The sequence below is a fragment of the Physeter macrocephalus genome, chromosome 2 (genome assembly GCF_002837175.3).
Source record: "Physeter macrocephalus isolate SW-GA chromosome 2, ASM283717v5, whole genome shotgun sequence".
Lineage (NCBI taxonomy): Eukaryota > Metazoa > Chordata > Mammalia > Artiodactyla > Physeteridae > Physeter > Physeter macrocephalus.
In genome coordinates, this window is record NC_041215.1 from 44,259,409 (window position 1) to 44,280,300 (window position 20,892).

Below are 20,892 nucleotides of genomic sequence, written 5' to 3' on the forward strand. Positions count from 1 at the left end.
CGGCATGTGGGATCCTCCCGGACCGGGGCACGAACCCGCGTCCCCTGCATCGGCAGGCGGACTCTCAACCGCTGCGCCACCAGGGAAGCCCGGCTCTTGCCAATTTTGAGGAGCAGTGATTTTTGTGGCTGGAGTTGAGTGAGCAAGAGTTGGGGGGACATAAAGTTGGAGAGAGGGTGGGAGTGGGTCATGTTGGATTTGGTAGACCAGTACTTCATAAATTTTAATGGGCCTGGGCATCACCTGGGAATCTCTTGAAATGCAGACGCTGATTCAGTAGTTCTGGAGCAGGACTTGAGATCTTTCATTTCTAATAGTCTTCTGGGTGCTGGTCCATGGATCCAACTACGAATAGCAAAGTTGCAGACTCTGGTCATGGTTTCATTCTGAATGAGAATAGACTTCTGAAGAGGATTCTGAGCATGGGAATGATGTGATGTGACTGAAAAGTTTAAAGTCTCCCTGGCCTGTTGTGTGGAGAATCCTCTGAGGAAGCAAGGGAGACCAGCTTTGAGGCTGCTGCCGGGGTCTGAGTACAATGTTCTGGTGCTTGGTCTTGGGTGGCAGTGACGGCAGTAAGGAGAAAAATGCCCGCCGGCACAGTTGTGTAGTTGGTGCACTGCCCAAGGTACCAGCAGAGTTGGTGGGTTGAGCTGGCAATCCAGCTGCATTCCACTTGTTAAGCCTTTCACTTCATAATTCATCAGCCAAGAGGGGGAGAGGAACACTCTTCTGTAATTCTTCCTCCCCAGAGGGGAAGAGGTGCCTTTTTGTAATTCATGCAAAGGCAGGATGTGTGTCACCTATGGCTAGGGCAAGAAGTGGTTGGATTTAGTTTAGGAGATTCTGGGTAGTTAACGTGTAGAGGAGAGGGGTGTGACAAGAGCCTTTCTCTTTTCGTTTTGACTCGTGCTGTCATGTGCACCTGCCTGAGTTCATGGCCCTTGAAAGCTCTTCCTGGAAAGCAGAGCAGCTACAGAAGAGCTCAGCTGAACTTTGAATTTTCCAGAGTAGTCTTTCAAAGCAATTGTTCCTGCCACAGAAGAGGGAAAACAGACCCCAGTCATTTATTTCAGGCTTCTCTCTGTGAGCAAACAGAAGTGATATCTTTTTAAAAATGTCTCTGCACTACTATAAAAGCAGTCACTAAGTATAGAAGGAGAGAGCCTTACATACCTCTGCCAGGTTCCAAGGTGCGTCTGGTAGTTAGTTTCATGCTCCCCACTGCGGAAGTGGTCTCAACTGCAAGGCACAGTTTTGGAAGAGTTTATTCTGTAGAGCAGAGGACCCCAAATCCAATACCCACTGAAATTAGGGATGGGCCATCAGTGAATACAGAAGACTGTGAGAACTTGGAGAACACACAGCCTTCAGAAGAGGACAGCCACTACTGAGCTTGTGCCTCTAGTCACCGCATGTAAGTGCGGTTGCCATTAGGAGACATTTCAACAGAAGCCAGAAATCGGTAGGTCTTATGTAAAATCTCCTAATTTTTAAATGATGGAAACTAATTCCAAAAGATGGTAAACATTGTTCAGACAAAGTAAACCATGTCTAAAGGCTGGATTCAAAACAATAAGGGCTTACTGTATAGCACAGGGAACTAAATTCAATATCTTGTAATAACCTGTCATGGAAAAGAATCTGAAAAAGAGTATATATGTACATACATATGAATATATATATATATATATATAACCGAATCACTTTGCTGTACACCTGAAACTAACACAATGTTGTAAATCAGCTATACTTCAATTAAAAAAAAACACCCAGAATTTCAATGAACAAAACCAAAAAAAAAAAAGTTATTTTTTAGAAGACTGTCTAGAAAACTTGATCTACAAAAGATAGCCAGGCTTTTCTAAATAAATGGCAATATATTTCTCATGTTCTCCTTGGCATATATATACCAGTGCCCAACCTTTTGAGAATATAAATCCCTCAGTAGCAGAGACTGGTTTTGCTCTACTTGCTTTGGATATAGAATGGCTATCTGAACACACAACAAGAATTTAGAATCCTAGACTTTAAGAATGAAAGGAATCTTGGAGAGCATTGTATTCCAATCCATGCATTAACTCTATGCACTAATATTTTCTTAAAGTTAATATGCCATTTTCCTCCAAAACAGTACCAAAATGTATGCAGCAAAAAGTAAGTCCTTCCCAAATAGAATCTCCAGTGCCTCAACTTTCCTCTCCTCAAACAGCTACTGCTACCAGTTTCTTTTGTAAAAAACACTCTCTGTAAATTAAAATACTTCCTTTAAGTTTTATAAAATACAGAGAGTAGCATAAGATAAAAAAGAAAAAAGGCTGGGTTCAGCCACTGAAATGCTCATTCTTAATTAAGCTCCACCCCAGTATATGAATATCCCACCTTTTTCAAATAAAATGCTTTAACAATAACAATAAGCTAATGAGCTAAAAAAGAGCTGAGGAAAAGAAATTTTCATAAAAAATAAATAATTCTTGTGAACTATGGAATTACTATATACATAATCTAAAGGAGTGACCCAGTGGTAATTGCTGAGTGTTCTGTAATCTAGATCCGGAGCCATCCCAAGAAGGCAGAAGGCAAAACTCCAAAGTAGGAAAGGTGTGAGTCCTCACCTTCGTTTCTCTCCTATTTCACTCGGCAATTTACCTGCTATCTACTGTGCATTTATCCTAAGGCCTGAGGTGTCCCTCCCTGTGCAGAGCCGAGACTGTGCTTTGCAGTTGAGAGATTAGTTTCAGCTCTTATCTAAACGAACATAAAAGGAATTATTAAGTGCAATATAAAGCAAAATACTCGGTTAGAGCAATCTTTTCCAAACCTTTGAGGATCTTTTGAATAATGAGTAAGTGATGAATTCATTCTAAATAAAGTATAGCTTGAATTTTTAAATATCAGTCGTTTGAAAGCTTATTCTGGAGCCCTTCAGAATTCGCTGGAGCACACTTTGAGCACATTCAGTTATTTTGGCCTAAAAATGGTGGGTTTTTTTCTTGTTTAACTGGCCAACACCTTCCCATGTTATTTGTATATCGATTGTCATGAAGACTTTTGATGGCATGTGCAATGAATTATCTGAAAAGAATCTAAAAACATTACAGCACTAAGTTGACCTAAAGCTTGATAGTTTCTAATAGTATATTATGTATGTTTGGCTCTTTGTAAAATAAAAAGCATGTTTCCATGCTGTAGTTTGCATGATTCTGATAAAATGTTGAAGTAGCTGTAAGCTGAAACTTAGACACTGAGCAAAATGATAATGCATTAATAATAAAAATAATAATAATTACTATTTGTGGAGAAGTTTCTATGTGCCAGGCACAGTGCTGAATACTTTACATACATTATCCTGTTTACTCCTCAGAGCAACTCAAAGAAGTAGGCATCAGTATCTTCCTTTCTTAGATGAAGAGACAAGTTTGGAAACTAAGCAATACGTCCTCCGTCACACACAAAGAGACAGGAGAGTGGAATTCAGTCCCGGGCCCCTTTCAGCTTGATGTCACCACCATGAGCTTTCTAAGGAATCCTGCTAATAAGTGACAGTCCTCAAATCTTCTAATTGAGGATACCAAAGTGTTTTGGACTATAGTAAACTTTGCTTTAAAAGTACATTATTTTTGAAAGTTCATACAAGCAGTCTTTATCGGGTGAATATGAATCTGTTCACACATATCTGATGATGCAAATGAGCTACACCAGTTGGCATTCAGCCAGCAGTAAGTGAAATTCCCCAGCTATTATTAAATCAATTGATTTACAAGATAAAAAAAATAATATGGTTGGGTAAAAGTATGTCTTATCTACCACCTTTTTCTAATGTTTAATTACTTTTCCTCTCTTTAATTAATATCCTTTCTGAGGTCTCATACTGGCTTCATTTTGATGAATATGCAATGATTTTGTCCCAGCATGCCTACATCAGTTTTGAAGGAAAAATATTGACCTATGTGTCAAATGATCTTTCTTTTTTATCCTTCTTCTTAATTAAAGCCATTTAACCTGCCCTCAGACCTGCTGTGACTTACTGGAGACCGCTGAGCATTAAACCCCTTGGATTAGCCCCACAGTGTGACTGCAAAGCTCATGTTGGTTGGCAAGTTAATGATGGATATGCTTCTCATTTCCGAAGAGAAGGAAAAATGGAGCCGCTGCTCTTTGAAATGACTTAAACACACACGTGGAATTGACAAACGGCTTGACTGTATTTACACTGATACTAGTTTGGCAACAGCTGCAGGTCTTTAACTCCTGATTTCAAGTTTGAACTCCTACGACTTTGAACGTCAACTGCAAAATTAAGAATAATATTGATGAAAATGCCGTGATTGAATTCGAGTGACATTCTGTCACGTTTTTTAAGGGAGCTCCACAGAGTGATCTTTTGGTTGTGGGGTGAAATGATGGACATATTCTTCGAAGTGAGATTGCTTGTTACATTTACTTAATGAATCTGAGCAGCTCATCTCTATGCTTCCGACTCTACCAGATTTCTCTTTGAGATTTCATGTTTTTAGTATTATCCTCCTCAGTTGACAGAGGGCTTTTCTCCTTTGATTCTCAGAAAAATTTTGTGAGGGAAGTGATCCCCATTTGACCGATGGAGATCTGTGGCTCAGCGCAGTGCCACGGTGACTTGTCCCTTAGCTGGTGTGTGGCAGGGCAGGACCTGGTGGCCTCCGGTTTCCTGACTTGGGCTGCTGCAGGCTCTCATCATTCTGTGTGTCTCTCAGTGTTCTGTTGCACACACTCTCCGGAACCACAAGTCAGGAACTTTGACTTCTATTTTTCTTTGATATTTGAACTGGGTCAGAATTTCCTTGGAGTAATTATTGAAGAACAATTACATAAACTGCATACATTGCTCTGTTCCTGGATGAAGATGCCTAAATTCCCAAATAAAATGAAAGCAGGCCTTTAATGGGAAGAAGTAGAAAAGTTAAAGGTCTCTTACTCATTACGTATATAGTAATTATGTACTATATACGTAATAAAATGACACCAATTGAAGTTTTTCTTAGAAGTGTGTTTTAAAAATATGTTTTTTGGATAAAATTACATGTTGATAAATAATTTTCTGACTATGCAAAAACAAATCTGCAGGAAAAATTATGACAAACACTGGACTTTTGCTTCCATCAGTTTGTATAAACAGTAAGATTGCCAGCCCTGATGGTCTAAAGCAGGGGTTGGCAAGCTCTGACCTGTTGACCAGACCTAGCCTGCTGCCTGCTTTTGTATGGCTCCTGAGCTTAGGAAGTTTTTATACTTCTCGAGGGTTGGGAAAAAATTTAAAAAAAGAATAAAACTTCATGACTTGAAATTATATTCAAATTTTAGTGTCTATGAATAAAGTTTTATGGTTACACAACCACACTGAGCTCGCTCATTTACCTACCTGTGGCTATTTTGCAGGATAATGACAGAGTTGAGTAGTTGTGCTAGACTGTATGGTCTACAAACTCAAAAATATTTACTGTATGGCTCTTTACAGAAAACGTTTGCCAACTCTTGATTTCAGGCAAATTATAGGAAAGTGTATCTGTATTGCTTTAAACAGATGTTTTATTTCCTAAATAAATGGTATTGCTTCTTGAATTTTGGAGAGAAGAAGCATAGGATTCCTTGATCGAGAGGGAGAATTGATTTGAGTAGGTCAGGCAGAAGGATGTTAAATATGTGGCCTGTCCTAAAAGATGCTCCCTGGCTAACTTTCCATGACTCTTGACTTGGTGCCCTAAGAGACACTAATTTGGATTAAGACATTGCTTAAACTTGGTTAAACTATACTCAGGTCACCTATCAGCATCCATGGAGTTGGTGTTTCTCTTATGTTTCCTATTGGAATAGACAGCAATGATGTAAGTGTATGAGAGAGTTTGTTAGATGCTTTTTTTCCTTTGATGAAGGTATTTATTTTAATATATATTAGAAAAAATAATTACAAGATCAAATCCTTAATTTCATGGCTGATGTGTGACCAAAATACATAAAACACGAGCTAATATAAAGAAGAAATAGTAACAGATAATTTGTAAGTTTGATAATATTGTGAACTTAGGAAGCAAATGACCCAAATTTGGAAAACACTATTTAAAAAAAGATGGAAACAAATTAGGTTATGAGTTTAGTTGGAAAATCCAGGGCATTTGAAAGTGACTTTGTTCTTCTAGTGGGGAGAGAGGATCAGGGGAGGGATGTCAGAATTTGGCCTGGGATTATTTGCAACATGAAGAAAGCATTTCTCTGTCCTGGAATCTTTAGAGTTTATTCACATATTGAGTGAAGAGGTCCTTAACATTATTTCATTACAACTGATTGCCTTTTATGGGAGAGATTATCATACTGATACGGGAATTTGAGAAGCTTGGAAGGTATTTTTATAATCTTAAATGCCTATTACATATAGACATCTTATGAAATGGAGAATATTCTGCCTCTTCAATTTGGCATCCTGCTTTAATAGTATGTTATTTAAGTCTAGTTCATGTTCTTGAAATAAGATAAAACTATGATTTTAGTAGCTGCATAGGGTTCCATTGCATGAATGAGACATAGTTTAATCAATTCGCTATCCTTAAAATTTTGGATTTTGTTTTGTTTTGCTACTACAAATAACACCAAGATAAACAACCTTCATCTTTGGTTACATTTCTGATAATTTCCTTAGGATAGATTTTTGCACAGGGTTCCTTGGGTTAAAAGGTATACATATTTGTAAGACTTAATATGTAATGCAAATTGCCCTCCGGAAAGGCTATACAAATTTACATATTTTACTGAGAATGTAGGTGAATGCCATGTTTGTTTGTTCATTTATTTATTTATTTTTATATCTATATCCATATGTCTGAAAAAAGTTTTACAATATTTTAATATAGGACTGGCACATTTCTCATAAATATTATACCCAAAGATCCATTTATCTGTTGGTATGATGAATGAGAATCTTTATTCCATTATTTTCCATAGACTTACTGTTGGTATTTTAAGAAAACAATGATTTGGGGTATATTTTATATTTGGTCATATTGCTGAACCGGCCTATTCATTCTAAAAGTGTGTAAGATGAATCTCTCAGTTTGCATTTAGACAACAGAGAGGTTAGAGTAAATCCTAGGAGCGAACATCTTCAACTTTCCCCACTGTGTGTGAGGCTGCACATAAAAGTCTCTTTTGTTGGTTCGTTCTTATCTGAGCCAAAAAACAGCGCTAGGAAGAAAAATGATAGGACGGTGATCCTATCAGGACCTACTTTGGGTGAATACACCTGGACTAATCTGCAGTTTTGAATGCTTCCCTTTATAAGTAGAACTTTTAGAAATATTAAGGTCTTGTTTGGTGTTACTTCTCAAATTCATTTTAAAAAAAGGCTTTGTTTTTTCTTGGAAAAGAATTGAATTGTGTTCAGCATTATGGAGAACCCGGAATGAGTTAGGAAATGACTACAGTCCCTTGCTTCTTTTAGCTTAAAACAGAATTTATGTTTTAATTTAGTTTTTCAGCCTCTGTGTGAAATTGTTTCACATGTGGGTTAAGGCCAATGGTATAAAAAAAGTCACTGATTCCTCATTTCTAATTCTTTTTTCATTTAGCAATGTCCATTGGCTTTCGAATAAGTTGACTTTTAGGGGACTGGATTTGGCTGCTTATAGCTCTAATAAAATGATGCTGTTATAAAGGAGAATTGTCTTTTTAGGAGCTGTCAGACTTTTATGCTCCTGATATCTTGGCATCTCAGTAGAAAATTAGGTGTTCATGCACATAGAAAATTAGGTGAAAGCAGATTTAATGAACATGAAAACCACTGAGAAGCTATGTGTTGAATACTGTGTTTTGCTTATTTCTTCTCAATCCTCCAATGTCAGCCCTGGGAACAGAAGGATCTAAGCTAGTGTCCTTGAAAAAAACATAATGGGCAAAAAAATCTCTGTCAAATTGTCATTTATCAGAGGCTTTGAAAGTCAAGATTATTTTGTTTTTAAGGAGACAAAGTATAATTACATAAATGCACTAGTAGTACGCATCTGTTGTTTGTCCTGCTCAGTACTCCTTCTTCATTTCTTGAGAATTAGGACTTTAATCTTGCTTTGCAGAGAACTGCTACTCGCTCATTCTCTCACCGTGTCCTAGGGTGGGATTGACCTCTTTTCTCCGCTCTGGGGGTGGATCTGGGATGCAGACCTTGTCAATCCTAACACCCTCCCCCTCCGCCCTCATCCCTTAGGGATTTGCTCCGGAATGGAACATGAGGCAAGCAAGGTCAATGGACATAGCTCTCAGGACTTGTCTTCAATCTGCTGGGGAGGAGGCACTCCCTTCCCCCTGGGATAACTAAATGAGTATGATGAAAGGCTGGATGTGGAATGGCCATCTGAGCCGCCACTTGGGGAGAAGAAATCAGAGGCAAGACCTGGAGAGAGACAGCCTCCTGAGGTCCTCACTTAAGCCCCCAGTCCAGCTGTGGCTGAAATGAGCTCTACCATGAATGTCAAAATTATATTGGCTAATACCGTCCCTTTGTTCCCCCTCCTCTTACTTCCGTGTGTTTAGGGAGTGTTTTGGTCAGCTGTAATGGAAAGAATCCTGAGAAAACTCTGTTATTCTCCTTATTCAGCTCTTTCTATTCCAGCCTGATTGGCTCTTTGATGTCTTTGAAACATACCAGGTACCTCAGGCCATTTGCATTTGCTGGTCCTTCTGTCTGGAAAGCTCTTATCTTCCCCATGGCTCTGGTCCTTACCCCTTCAAGCCTGTACTTAATTGTCACCTCCTCAAAGAGGCCATCCCTGACTCTATTTAAAATGGAAGCATGCACGTCCTTCCATAACCCCCCCTTCAAATGCCTTCTAGAATATTAAATCCTTAATTATTTGTATATCATCAGATTCCCCCACCTCCACTGAAATGTGAGATCCTTGAAGGAAGAGATTTGTGTCTGGATAGGGTGGGTGCTCAATAAATATTTTTGAACTGGTTGTAAAATAGTAGCTGATTTCTTCAGATATGACTTGTTACTTATAAAGGGAAAATGGTAACTTGTATGGTGGAATCACTATGTTAACCAAGTGATCAAAGTCAATATCACACACAATCGGATGAATTGACATCATGGGCCTCCTAATGTGATGCACTGAGAAGGACACAGCATCACTTCTGTCATCTTGCCACAGCTGCAAGGAAGCATAGGAAAACATCAGACAAATCCAACAGGAGGAACGTTCTATAAAACACCTGGCTTGTGTTCTCAAAAAAAATGCCATTATTAAAATGATCAAAGAAAGGCTGAGAAACTTTCTGGATTAAAGGAAACTCGAGACATGGCAATCAAATGCAGTGTGTGATTCTGGATTAGAAAACAATGCTATATAGGTTATTACTGGGACAGTTGGAAGAATTTGAGTATGAACCGTATATTAGGTACCAAGAGCATACATATCAACGTCTCATTCCTGAATTTGATAATTATACTATGATTATATAAGATACAGTTCTTGTTCTTGTGAAACGCACTGAAGTACTTAGGGGTAAATCATCATGGAGTCTGCAACTTTCAAAAATTTTAGCACTATCTATCTGTATATATATCTAAATATCTGTATAGCTATACCTATAGCTATCTAGCAAAAAAACAAATGGAACAAAACGTTAGTAATTAGAGAATTTAGGTGAAGGGTAAATGAAAATTCACTGTATTAAAAAAAACTTACAGATAAATTACAACAATACTATTAGGTAGACCTGTATGATATAACCAATATTTGGCCATATTTGATTTATGAAAGTGCTAATTTCATGTGGTTCATCTAATATTCTTGCAACTTTCCTGTAAGTTTGATTTTTTTTAATTAAACATTTTTTAAAAAGAAAGGAAATGTGGCAGGTATGACTGGACAGTCTTTACTAAGTGATGTATTTACATGGAACATTTTTTCCCAGTAATTTATATCAGCTTGATTTTTTTAATCACCCATATTCTGTGTATTTGCTGAGAGAAAGAAAGAAAATGTAGAGTTTCCAATTAGTGGCTTCTCAGTCCTGTTGATAATTTTGTCATACTTGATGTTCATTTATAATTAGTTTGAAACTCTATAAACTCCATTCCGTGTAATAGTTCAGAGCTCCCTGGTTCTGGCTTCCCTAGAATGTGTCTGCTGGGACTGGCTCCCATGGACTGAATTCTCTCCCCTTCCTCCCTCTCTCCTCCAACCCAGAGTCCTCAGCAGCTGCTGGCTGGGTGGGTGTAGGAGTGGGAGTGTCCTGTGGGGTCAGGGTCCTCTTCTGTGACTGACAAGCAGAGCACCTGGACCAGGTGGATGTTGATAATTTTGTCATACTTGATGTTCATTTATAATTAGTTTGAAACTCTAAACTCCATTCCGTGTAATAGTTCAGAGCTCCCTGGTTCTGGCTTCCCTAGAATGTGTCTGCTGGGACTGGCTCCCATGGACTGAATTCTCTCCCCTCCCTCCCTCTCTCCTCCAACCCAGACTCCTCAGCAGCTGCTGGCTGGGCAGGTGTAGGAGTGGGAGTGTCTTGTGGGGTCAGGGTCCTCTTCTGTGACTGACAAGCAGAGCACCTGGACCAGGTGGAGGAGGTCTCTTTTGTTATCACTTGCCTCTCTGGCTGCTTCTGGGGGTACATGGCCATGACTTCTTTCATGCCTCCTTGCTCTCTTTGACTGTGGTCCCCTATGAATTTCTCCTGCACTGATTTTCTCAGCACAGGCAATTGTGTGCTCTGTCCTGGCTCCAAACTCAGTGACCTGTAAGGGAGTCTTCACATCTTTTCTAACATCTACAGTGATACCTGCTACAGCCCGCTTGTGACTATGAATCTGCCTGGTTTCTTGCAGACTTTAGCAGGGCACAGCCTAGCAGTGTGCATGGGCCCTGGTAGGAGATCAATAAACATGTGCTGTCTACAGAGAACACAACACGTTATATCAGGACATGAATGACCAGCCGTATAATGTGATGGCTTGGCTCTGGATCACGGGTCAAGGCACATCACTTAATTTCAAGACCCTCTGAAGAGGGAGAATGAACCATATTCATGCTAGACGGGACAAAGTAAAAAGGGCATCAGTTTTTACTTTGGAAGAGTTGGGAGTTACAAAGAAGAAGTTCAACCCTCTTTCCTCTTGTATTTCTCCAAATGACATAGAGACCAGTGCGTTGCCATCCTTGATGAGGGGATTGGCCAGGGTTATGAGGACTGTGGCTCTGAAAACCCATCCAGACATGCCTCCACCAAACCTACTTGAGGATGATTTAGTTTCAGCAAAGGATACCTTAGGCTTTTTGCATAGGTATGTGTACTGAAACACAAAAGGGCATCCTGTCCTTCTAGAAGCTGTCATAGGCCTTCCTGGAGACTGACTGGTTGCTGCTACCACCCCGGGGTTTACTAATGGTCCTTCACGGAAGGATGGAGGAGTGCCAAACACTCCTTCAAGCATGTTAACATTTGCAGTCATTTAGTCCTCAGACCAACAGAGCAAATTTGAGAAATAGGCTTTATTGCTCCCATTTTACAGATAAAGAAAAAAATGATACAATTGAACTTACTTACAAAACAGAAACAGACTCACAGATTTAGAGAATGAACTTACGGTTACTAGGGGGGAAGGGTGGGAGGGAGGGATAGACTGGGAGTTTGGGATTGACATGTACACACTGCTATATTTAAAATAGAGAACCACCAAGGACCTACTGTATAGCACAGGGAACACTGCTCAATATTCTGTAATAACCTAAATGGGAGAAGAATATGAAAAAGAATAGATATATGTATAACTGAATCACTTTGCTGGACACCTGAAACTAACACAACATTGTTAATCAACTGTGCTCCAATATAAAATAAAAATTAAAAAAAAAACAAACCTGAGACTTCAAGAGGTCACTTGGCTATTACTTTCTATAGTGAGGTTTTGACTATAGCTCTGATTGATTCAGTCTGTTGCTCCTAGGCCCTGTCTTAAAATATGCATAACTATGCCTAATAAAAAAAGGAAGGAAGTACCCCTTAGAAGGAGCTAGGGGAAGATGGCCCAGGACACATGCTTTAGTGTGTGTAAACATCACCATGGAGAGGTTTTAAACGGGAGACACCTATCTCCAGACATCATGACTCATTGGGTGGAGTGGGGACTGTAATATTTTTAAAAGCACCCCAGGTGATTCTGATGTCCTAATTGCCCTAGAGAGTTAACTGGATTTAGCCATACCTATTAATTAAATTGTTCTAAGTAAACGTGTGAATTCTAATTTATTTTATGGAGTATTGTTAGGGGCCTTTCCTTGAAGAAGTTTGGGCTGTAATTACAAGGCCGAATTATCAATAAGCATCTCCTTTTATGACTTGGGTAGTATTCAGAATGATAGGCACACTGCATGCTTTCCGTTGGTTGCGTATTTAATGTATATCATCTGGAAGAGGCGCATTGCTGTGTAGGATATTTCATTCAGTGTGAGAAGGCAGAGATAATGGATAACCAAGAAGAATGGGGCTCTTCGTAATAGCCTTTGGAAATTCCTCAACTATCCTCCAATGTGGGCCATTAAGGCTCTGCTGATTTGAAGGTAGCCAGCTGCTAAAGTACATTTTAAGTACTTTCTTTCTCAAATTTGGTTTCATTTTCTTTTTTCTTGTGTCAGACGGTACTTGCTTTGCTTAGCAGAAAGCAGATGATACATCTTTTAGGAAGTTTAGTTGAAAACACAAGATGGCCTCCTTACAATTATCAGTTAACCTTTCCTCCCATGTCTCTGTTTTGCTTTGTAAGGTCTCCTATGTCTTTTGCCAGTAACGTCTTTTTTTTTTTTTTTTTCATTTTCTAAACCTGTGTCTTCACACATTTACTTCTTTCTATGTAAAACCTGGCCTAACTTTTACTTTTTCATGACATTCCCATTTGCTCTTTATTCTCCACAAAGATCTCATCTGAGCCAATTTATTACTTGGGCAAAATTTTCTTTTCTAAAGTTCATTTTTCTTGTCTTCCTGATTCTTCTCCTGCTTTCCTTAAAGTTTAGAATCTACTATCGTGTAGTTGCTTCTAACATTTTATTTCCCAAGGAAATTTCTCTGTGGTTCTTTACCAGATTAACAAAGGGCATCTGGGTAAGTCTCTTCTTTTGAATTATTCCCATTAGCATTAGAAAATTGACCGAGATATAGAAAACATGGATCTGATGAACTGTGGTCTGTTGACTGGATTCTCTAGCAGATTCTGTGGCAAGATGTTCCTACCATGATGATGATGGTCATAATTGATGAAAATAATTGTTAATATGTGTTGAGTGGGTACTAAGGCTCAGACATTGTACTGAACATTTTGTGTCTATTATCTCCTTTAATTTTCACATCAATGGGCGGAGCTCAGTCCTCTTTTTTTCTATTGAGTGAAGGAAAATATGCTGTTTTACTGGGAGCGAGGTGGTGGTGAGGTATGGTTTGAAGACAGAAGCTCCTCGAGGGAATAGCCAAGTAAAGGTGGTCCCTTGGGGCCCTGTTTAGGCTGAGGATGCCAGAGGGGCTGTTTCATCAGGTACCCTCTACCCATCACCTGTCCACCCCACCCCTGCACCAGGGTACCAGGGAAGATAGGAATGAGGTCTTTAATCATTGTGCTGGTGCTGCTATTTACCAGAGTGCAACTAATCTGTGCTTTGTGGATTTTGATGCCACAATGTAAATGAGAAGGTTTCACGCAGAAACACTCCAGGGTTGTCGAAAGAGCCAGGTCTCTGCTGCAGTGGTGTGACAGGAGAAATGGAGTGAGGAGGGAAGTGGGGAGCAGATCCCCAAATTCAGAGACTATTTTAAATCCTTTTTAAAGAGCTATTAACTGCTATTTAATGCTTTAAAAATACTATTACACATGAGGAAACCAAGGTGAAAAGAAATTAAGCAACTTTCCCAAAGATACAAAGTAGTAACAAAGACTTGAATAGAGATAGTTGCTTTTGACATGCTTTGTCCCTTCTTGGCTTTTCTTTTTTAAAAATTATATAAATATTAATTGTGGAATTTGTACTCTTGTTATTTATAAGCACCTTCTGATTATTTATTATTATATGAGGCTAAGATCCTTTTTTTGTTCATATCTGCAAAATGATTTTCTGTTAACTTGGAAGCTCATTTTTGGGGACCCATCTAATGTATAAACGCTAAACCATCTAATGTATAAACCCTAAAGTTACTTCTTTCAAAGGGCTGTTCCTGGCATGTTGACAAACCATTTTGTGTGGCCGGGCTTCGGTATTTTGAATGTGCCAAATATAATCAATGTTTGACTGACTAAATATGTTACTTGCAAAATATTTTGTTAGGTTTGCAAACTCTAATACATGGCCTGCTGTCCTGTTTCTGATAGCTCAGGGTGGAGCTCAGGGTGGATGTAGAAACTTTTAATACATGGAGTGTCTTCTCTTTGCTGATAGATGTTTCCGTAAAAAATGGATAAGCTGATGAGATCAGAATCAGCTGTGTTTCTTATGCAGCACCAGTGCTCCAGATGCATGCTAAGTCCCTAGCTATGCATCTCATTAACTTGCCTAGCAGTTGGAGATCTGCATACTGACTTTGAGAATATTTCATTACTGTATTTTTCCAAGGGAGGCTTTATATTGCCAAAGAACTGATATGTGTCTCTATAACTCAACTAGTTTTATACTGTGATCAATATGAAAAATTGCCTCTGATTAACTGGGGATGCCATGAAACTGTTAAGGTATATTAGGTTTCTGGTTTATTTTCTGATTGACTGGGTCTTGTAAAATTTAGGAAAAGGAGGTGCAATGAAGAAAATTTTCAATGCTATTTCTTCCTACTCAGGCTCTTTACTTTAACAATCTTTGATATTTGCTTCTTAATTTTATAACAGTTTAAAAGAAAAATGAAAAAGTAATTGTCCCCATTTTGCAGATTTCAAAATATAGAGGAAAACAAGTTAGCTTTCTATTGCTGCTATAACAAATTATCACAAACCTAATGGCTTAAATTTATTGAACAGATTTATTATCTTACTGATCTTTAGGTCAAAAGTCTGACACGGGTCTCCCTGGGCTAAAATCACGGTGTAGGCAGGCCTGTGTTCCTTCCTGGAGGCTCCAGGGGAGAATCTTTTTCCTTGTGCCTTCCAGCTTCCAGAGGCTGCCTGCATTCCTTGGCCCATGCCCCTTCCTCTAGCTTCAAATCCAGCAACAACAGTCCAGTCTCTGATGTTTCCAATCTCCCTCCTCCTTCCCTCTCATCTCTTTAACCCATCCGGCGAAGGTTCTTTGCTTTTAAAGACTCCTATGATTAGATTGAGTCCACCTTGATAACCCAGGACAGTGTCCCCATCTCAGAATCCTGACAGCTGCGATGTCTTTGCAATGTAAGATACCATATTGACAGATGCTGGGGATTAAGACATGGACATGTTGGCAGTGGGGCAGGGGGCATTATTCTGCCTACCATGGGTTCTCCAATGTCATGCACAGATTGAAGAAGGAGTGTTAGTCTCATCCTTTCACTTATGAAATGATATACTCTGAAGCAGACTTTCTGAAATATAAAGTCGTTCGTAATTATTTAAATGTACTGCAGTGGAATAGGTTTAAGGAAATGAAATAAGACGTTTTAGACATGAAATAAAGAGGCTCTATTTACTAAATTTCCTGAGGTTAAGAAGCCAAAGCCCCAGCATTAGAATTGAGAGAATATATTGTCTCCTGTGGTTTAAAATTGCTTTGTACATTTGCCGTAGTTCCCAAATAAACTGGAGCTCCCAAACATTCTGAAGGAGGTAAATCTGACCCGTCCTCTTTCCCAAAGCATCATGCTCAGTGCCAAGCCCATGGTCTCTTTCATTGTTGATTGCTGCTCAAGAGCTGTTTGATTACTAAGTAACTCCTATAGGTCTGGTCCAACAAACACTGGGTAAGGCTCCGATGGTACTTTCTGATTTCAGCCTCTTTCTTCCTCTTCCTTTCCAAGTCACACTGGCCCTTCTTACCTCCTGTGGAAGGTAAGAGGAGTCTTTTGTCCTAGCGAAATTGGCTGTTAAATTCTTCACTCGTGATGCCTGGATAAATGTGTTTGTTTGCATTATAATAGTCATGAAAACTACCAGAAAGAGAGGTGATGGAGCTTCAGATGCAACGAGGAAGTGGAAGAGGAATTTCTTAGCAGTGACGCTTTCCTGGTGGTTCCCAAGGCACACTATCCCTCCTTATTTTCTCTGCACTGGACGATGTCTCCATCTCTACACGTCCAGTGATAGAACAGGAGTGATCTGATGTATTTTAGCAATAACTTTGAGCACAGTATCTAACTCTGGGTAGACTTATTGATTACTTGGTTAACTTATGTACTTATATCTATCTCTTTGACAATAGAGTTTCTGACTTTTCCTATCAAAGGGCATGTGCTGATAAGTAGAATTCTAGTATTAGAAAACCAGAACAAGTGCAGGAGAAGAAAACATGCTAAGTAGTGATGTAATTAGCATAGTTCCTGTGATTAACAAGCAGATTTGACCTTATAGTCAAACCACAGCAAAGAGAATCATGAGCAGTCACCAATCCCTCTGGCAATGTTAGGTCAGCTCCAGACCTTTCCAGGATTTCTGACCCAGTTTTTCTAGGGGTCTCTCACTGACTTGGACTGCTCAGCATAATAAAGAGTGTTATAATATCCAAGATATTTAGAAAACTCATATGTATGGTATCCTATTGTCCCGACCTATGTGGGTCAGCATTCTGGAAAAAAAGATGAGTAGGTATTTTTAAAACATGTAGAACAAAGAGAACAAGAAGCACGTGTGGCCTTGAGCAGCAATGAGAGAGAAACTTTAGTTCCCTAGACCAGGTTAATGATGACAGTTCATCTGTATACCAGAGGATAAAAGCAAAGTCTTATCTGAGGAAAGACTGTCCCTCGGACGGCTAGCCTCTGTTGTTAGCATGTTGCCACAGTTTCGTGAAGATTGACAGTAGGGGGTTGAGTGCCAGAGAGGACCTCACAGCCTCCGATGCTGGATGCAAAACCAAGCAGAAGCTCTCCCAGTGCTGAATGTGTCATTGGCCACTTTCTTTAGCAGAAGACACAGGCAACTTTCTTGAGTTGACACATTGTTACTTACAAAGATGTAGCCCACGGTTGTCAGTAGAAAGATATGAGATACTTAGAGACAGTTACACTGAAAGGGGTGTGTGTGTGTGTGTGTGTGTGTGTGTGTGTGTGTGTGTGTGTGAGAGAGAGAGAGAGAGAGAGAAGGCAAGAGAGACAGAGAGAACGAGAAAGAGAGGAGGGTAGCTAGGGGATAAAAGAATTAGATCATTTCATGCCTTGTTTTATTTCAGATTACAAGAATTGAACTTAGCCCATTTCTTACCTTTCTAATTATTCAGGGGAGAGAGTACCAATTTCTAGGAAGTATCTGAGACGTGTGTGTACTTTGTTCTTGTCTGTTGTATGAGTGGACATAGGAGCCATGAAGATGCTAACAGATGAGGGGAGACTGGCAGATACTTATGCTCTATTCCCTGTACTTCCTGACCTCCAGCTCCTCAATCCACCTGTCACCTGACCTCTCACTCCACTGAAAATGGCTAAGGTCTTGAATATAGAATATAGTATATGTATATATTCAATATCTTGTAATAACCGATCATGGAAAAGAATATGAAAAGGAATGTGTATATAAGAATATATATGAAAAAGAATATCTATCTATAACTGAAATAACCAAATCACTTTTCTGTGTACCTGAAATTAACACAGCATTGTAAATTAACTGTACTTCAATAAAAAGCAAAAAAATAAGAACCCATGTTATCTGCAAACAAACAAAAAAAAATGGCTAAGTTCTCCAGGAACCCTCAGTTCTCTACTTTCAGAGTCCTCATCTTGTAATAGTTAACCTCTCATAGCATTTGGCACTTACCATCTTCTCCTCAAAACAGCCTTTTCTGTGTTCCCTTCTCAGTTAATAACACTATCATTTGTTCTGTTAGGCACATCAGAAACCCAGGAGCTGCCCCTGACCACTTCTGTTTTTCAAACCCCCATATCCACTTCGTCAGCAAATTTGGTTGTCTTTATCTCTTCCATCCCCATGGCCACCAAGCTGGTCCAGAGTGTTCTTATCATTTCTCATCTGGTCTGTTGAAGTTGTCTCTTAAACACCTCCCCATATCTACTCTTGTCTTGTTCCATTCCTTTCCCCCCACAGCAGCAGCCAGACATGTCCATCTGAAGATGTTGTCTTCTCAAAGTGAAACTGCTAACCTGGCCTACAGGACCCAGCCTGCCTGGTCTTGACTTCCTCCCGAGCATCATTTGTGTTCCATGCTCTCTGTACGCTAGCTCCATGGCCTTTCAGGTCCTCAGATGTGTCAAGCACCTACTTACCACAGGGCCTTTGCACATGCTGTATCCGCAGTCTGAAATATCCTTGCCTCTCTGCTTCACCTGGTTAATGCCATTTTGTCCTTAGATTTTAGCATTAGTGTCACTTCTGGGAAGTGACCTCTGAGTTTCCTTACTAGATTCCTTCCCCCTTTTATCTCACATTGCAGCATGGGCCTTTCTATGGATGACTGTTTCCTACTAGGTTATAATCTCCATGAGAGTAGAAACTATGCCTGTTTTCGCACCTGACACAGAGTGTGCACTCAGTAAATATTTGTTAAATGAGCAAAATCTTATTTCACATAGACCTCTATGAAGTCTTTGTTAGCTGTTCATACCATGAAGTTTTCCCTTAAGTATTCATCACTTAAGTGTGAGTCTTCCATTGTTCTCTTTTTAAAATGTATGTTACAGTTTTCTTCTAACTAGATAGTAATTTCTAAAGGACAAATTGTCTCTGAGGACAAGGAACATATCTTATGCTTTAAAAAAGGTCCTCCAGAGTGCCCCCAATGATTCTGAGCACAAAGCAGCCTTTGAGCCAAGACTTGGGGATTGGTTTACCTTTGTTTCATGTATGTGGAAGTTCAACCATAATCTTTCGCACGTGGAACTTCTTTTCTTGGCTTTCTCCTCCAGCCACCCTCAGACATGGAGCTTGTGGGGACAGATAAGGGGTGGAAGTAGGGTCACTGATTTGCACCCCCTTATCTGTGGGAGCTTTATGGAACCTGAGAGAGGGCAGGCTTCCACTCTTCACCTTTCAGAGCAGGAGACTGAGACTGGAAAGGAGCCACTCTCGCTTTACCTGAGGCAGGTGTGCAATAAATTGGACCAGGTTGCATAACTAATTAGAGGAAAAGCTGTGGCCCTAACTTGGGTCCTGTGACTCCAGGCCAATTGTTCTTTGCTGGGTTGCATCATTTAAATTTCGAGATGAAAGATTAAGCCCTTATTAATAGGATGAGGCACACATGCTGGGAATCTAAATTAATCTGGATGGGGAAAGCCAGGAAGATCCTGGGGGAAAATATTGGTGTGTGGGTGAAGCCAGACGAAAGAGGGATGGATTATATATTAGGTGAAAACTTTGTCTAGACTTTATTTTTGTTGGAAGCATATACGTTATATCTATTTTCCTTATGCTTTGCCACTTTTTATTTATAGAATAATTATACATTAAAACATTCCTTTAAAAAGTCCTCTTCTCTCCTGCCTCCTTTTATCTTTTTAAAATATATTTATCATACAAGCTTTAAGTAGTGACCCCACAGGGTGTCATTGTCAGTGACTGTGAGTGTTTGTGGCTTAGTTTATGTTCACACACAAATCTCGTTGCTTTTCCTACCAGACCTTCTACTTCTTTTGTAGGTACCAGATGCCTTTTTCTTTCTTGTGCACTCATGTGTGAGCACACACACACACACACGCACGCACACACACACACACACACACACACACACACACACACACACACCCTCCCTCCCTCCCTCTCCATGTGCGTAAACAAAGATTGAGCTGAGGGCTTCCCTGGTGGCGCAGTGGTTGCGCGTCCGCCTGCCGATGCAGGGGAACCGGGTTCGCGCCCCGGTCTGGGAGGATCCCACGTGCCGCGGAGCGGCTGGGCTCGTGAGCCATGGCCGCTGAGCCTGCGCGTCCGGAGCCTGTGCTCCGCAACGGGAGAGGCCACAGCAGAGGGAGGCCCGCATACCGCAAAAAAAAAAAAAAAAAAAAAAAGATTGAGCTGAAGTGAAATACTGTGACATATGGTACCTGAAAAACCAGAGTCTCAATAGCAGGGCTGTAATCAAGGGTGCAGATGTTTGGCGTTTGACAAATGAAATGTTTTATGTAAAACTGTTTTAGTATATTAAGTTAAAAGATGGAAAATTAGCTGCATACTGTAATGAACATTTTTTTTCCATTGTAAATGAATAAAATGGGGAACTTAACCAAACAGATAAGTTCGGCCCTCAGTGATCTTCTGAATATGTTTTTTCAAGTATTCAGATTTCATTTTTACTTCCTCTTGGGGGTTCTTTGTGTCTGCCTTTATTATTCAGCTTACATAGACAGTGCATTAAGGTGTTTTGAGTTTCGCTAACCTTAAAGTATTTGGAAATAGAATTCCAGTAAGATACTGCAGTGTTTTCTTTCTCCACTGTCAAACTTCACTGTGAGTGTAAATTTTTTTCTTCTCTTTACCCTTTCAGACTTTTCAGTTACTCATTTTCTTCCATGTTTTAAAACCTCTTTCCCTTCTACGTATTTTACTTAGATTATTCAAATGGACAGTGGCTTATTTTTTCCAAATGTATTTCATTGCTTGTATTATTGCATTTAGTGCGATACGTGATTTCTTACTTACCCCCTGTCCAGAATTGCTCTGAGTTTAATGCTTGATAATTTTTTACTCTATCTTGATTGTATATCTCTTGAAATTAGGAGTTAGATCTTGTGGCATATGATACATAAATACCCATT